Raw genomic sequence first — 2,885 nt, forward strand, 5'->3', positions numbered from 1 at the left:
TTTAACTCTTGAGTTCACACTTCAGCCAAAGATTAGACAGGCCCATAAAACAAAATGAGACTAAATGGGCACACCAGCCCAGGGGCAAGGACCAGAAGGAAGGAGGGGACAGGAAAGCTGGTAAGGCAGAACCCAAAGTCGAGAAGGGGAGAGTGTGGGTTTGGCAACAAATGTCACGAAACAATATGTGTATTAATTGTTTAATGAGGAACTAGTTTGCTCTGAAAACCTTCATCTAAAGCACAATTTAAAAAAAAAAGGAGTCTAAACACATCTGTAGGAAACAGGAAAGTATAAACAGTGACCCAGAATAACTGAAAAAGGAACAAATAAAATTCCTAAACTGGAAAGTGCGATGATCTCAATTAACAATCTGATGGATGTGTTTAGCAGTATATACAATACTGAGAATTAGTGAACTGAAAAAAAAAAAAAACAGCCAATATCTGAATATGGGACAGAATGATCTCTGGGCTGTGACTGGCAGCCCCCACTTGGGCGCTGAGTCAAATTGGACTAGTTAACTAACCTCTCCAGACTCCAAATCCTTTATTTGACCAGCTGGAATTATAATACTTACTCCTCTAATCTTACACGGTAGTTGTAAGAATCATAAAACGTTATACGAATTTATGGTTTTGACTCAGATTCATGACACAGATGAGTGCTGCTCTTATTAACTTGGCCATACTAAATATGAACATTAAAACCAAACCAAACCTGTTGCCATAGAGTTGATTCCAACTCATGACAACCCCATAGGTTTCAGAGTAGGACGGTGCTCCATAGAGTTTTCAATGGCTATAATCTTACGGAAGCAGTTCACCAGGGCTTTCATCTGCAGTGCTACTGGGTAGATTTGAAACATCAATCTTTCGGTAAGTAGTTGAGCACAAACCATTTGCACTGCCCACGGACCTGAAAATATGAACATTAAGTTCTATAATTAATGTCCCAAGGAGACATCCATTTCTCGTTCTTATTTTCATACATATTTTGTAAAGGAGTATTTAATTAATTCAAAGAACCGTGCTTTTCACATTTTAATATCTCTGATAGTGTGATGCATTTTACAATCGACAGAGTGTCGAATTTTAATTGGGACAGCCGTCCATCATCATGTCTTCTCATAAGACTTTCAAGAGCAAGAGATTCCTGGCCAAGAAACAAAAGCCGAATCACCCTATTACCCAGTGGATTTGAATGAAAACTGGCAATAAAATCAGGTAGACCTCCAAGAAGAGACATTGGAGAAGAACAAAGCTGGGTCTATAAGGAGTCACACACACATGTAACGACACACAGATTCACCCCTCTGTCAGGATCACTAGCATTCTACCACATCAAGTTGAAAATTTTGCCATGATCTGTACACTTGAACATGTATTGGGGAAGTTCTGGTTTCTTCCTTTGTTTTTATGCTTCTGCATTAAGAGATTGATTCTGCTAATAAATATGGGAGACTTTTGTTCTGAAAAAAACAAATTTTTTTTAATTGACATCAGTTTTTTCTTAACAGAACAAAAAATATTGGGTTTTTTTTACATTGATTTACACTGGGGTTTTTTACATATTCAGTAAAATATGGTACTTTGATCTTTGAGGAAAGCCGAAGAAGGGTAAAAGATATAACAACTAGTCTATTCAAAATGAGAACTTTATTAACCAAGTGGGGATAGGACCCAAAAAAATCTACAAAGTATTTGAGACATTGAGAACAGACAGTATTGCTTTGAATCTTGCACCTTATAATAGCTCCCTATGGCAAAAGATTTTTAAGGGTCCCTAGCCGTTTGCTGTATATCAGAAATCTATACAATATATACGTGGCATGCTCTTCAAACAAAATGATCTTACTTAGGATATCTACACCTTAAATACTGGGAATGTTCCAGTTTTTGCAAAGCTACTCACCTTTTGACTTTAAAGATGCAGAAATCTTTCTTTCTAATCAGGTATTGTTTGACTTGAAATTACCATGTAACTTTGATTTTCATTCCTTTGGGATAGCCATGCACACACACACACACCTGTAAGACATCTTTAACAAACAATTGCCAAGGAAAGTTTTAGGATCAAGAGAAGCCTATAGCTGATTTAATGAGCCAAAGTGAACCCATTTTCTGAGTCCATGAGTGGCACAGTGGGTAAGAACTGGACCACTAACTAAAAGGTTGGCAGTTCAAACCCTCCCAGATGCACCTTAGAAGTAAGACCTGGCTAGGGTTGCTGTGAATTGGAATTGACTCAATGGCAACTAACAACAATAACAATATCCACGACCTTAGACTGAAACTGATTGCATACGTAAACAAAAGAGTAGTAGTAAAGTCTTGTTTTCATGTGAAGATACTGCCTCTATAGCTAAGAAAGCAGCCTAATTTTCTTCAAAAGTCAATAATAGGATATGATTATACTTTTTGTTTGAATAAGTATGGTGAAAGGATACAACCCTGACACAAACCTTTCCTGACTTTAAACCACGCAGTATCCCCTTGTTCTGTTCAAACAACTGCCTCTGGATCTATGTACAGTTTCCTCATGAGCACAATTAGTTGTTCTGGAATTCCCATTCTTAGCAACGTTATCCATAATTTGTTATGATCCACACAGTGATATAATCTGAGAAGCTGGACTATACAAAGAAGAACGAGGCATCAGGATTGGAGGAAGACTCATTAACAACCTGCGTTATGCACATAACACAGCCTCGCTTGCTGAAATTGAAGAGGACTTGAAGCACTTCCTGATGAAGATCGAAGACCACAGCCTTCAGTATGAATCTGCCTCAACATAAAGAAAACAAAAATCCTCACAACTGGACCAATAAGCAACATCATGATAAATGGAGAAAAGATTGAAGTTGTCAAGGATTTTATTTTACT

The 2,885-nt window shown here is 37.5% G+C and overlaps 1 protein-coding gene and 1 pseudogene across 6 annotated transcripts in view; both read left to right on the forward strand.

Annotated features, from left to right (window-relative positions):
• Positions 1 to 2,885, forward strand: part of DLGAP1 (DLG associated protein 1) — a 427,582-nt gene that overhangs the window by 84,050 nt on the left and 340,647 nt on the right. The gene's annotated exons all lie outside the window — the stretch shown is intronic.
• LOC101348909 (60S ribosomal protein L39 pseudogene) lies at positions 1,120 to 1,275 on the forward strand (annotated as a pseudogene).

The sequence above is a fragment of the Trichechus manatus genome, unplaced genomic scaffold, assembly GCF_000243295.1.
Source record: "Trichechus manatus latirostris isolate Lorelei unplaced genomic scaffold, TriManLat1.0 scaffold00222, whole genome shotgun sequence".
Taxonomy (NCBI): Eukaryota; Metazoa; Chordata; class Mammalia; order Sirenia; family Trichechidae; genus Trichechus; species Trichechus manatus.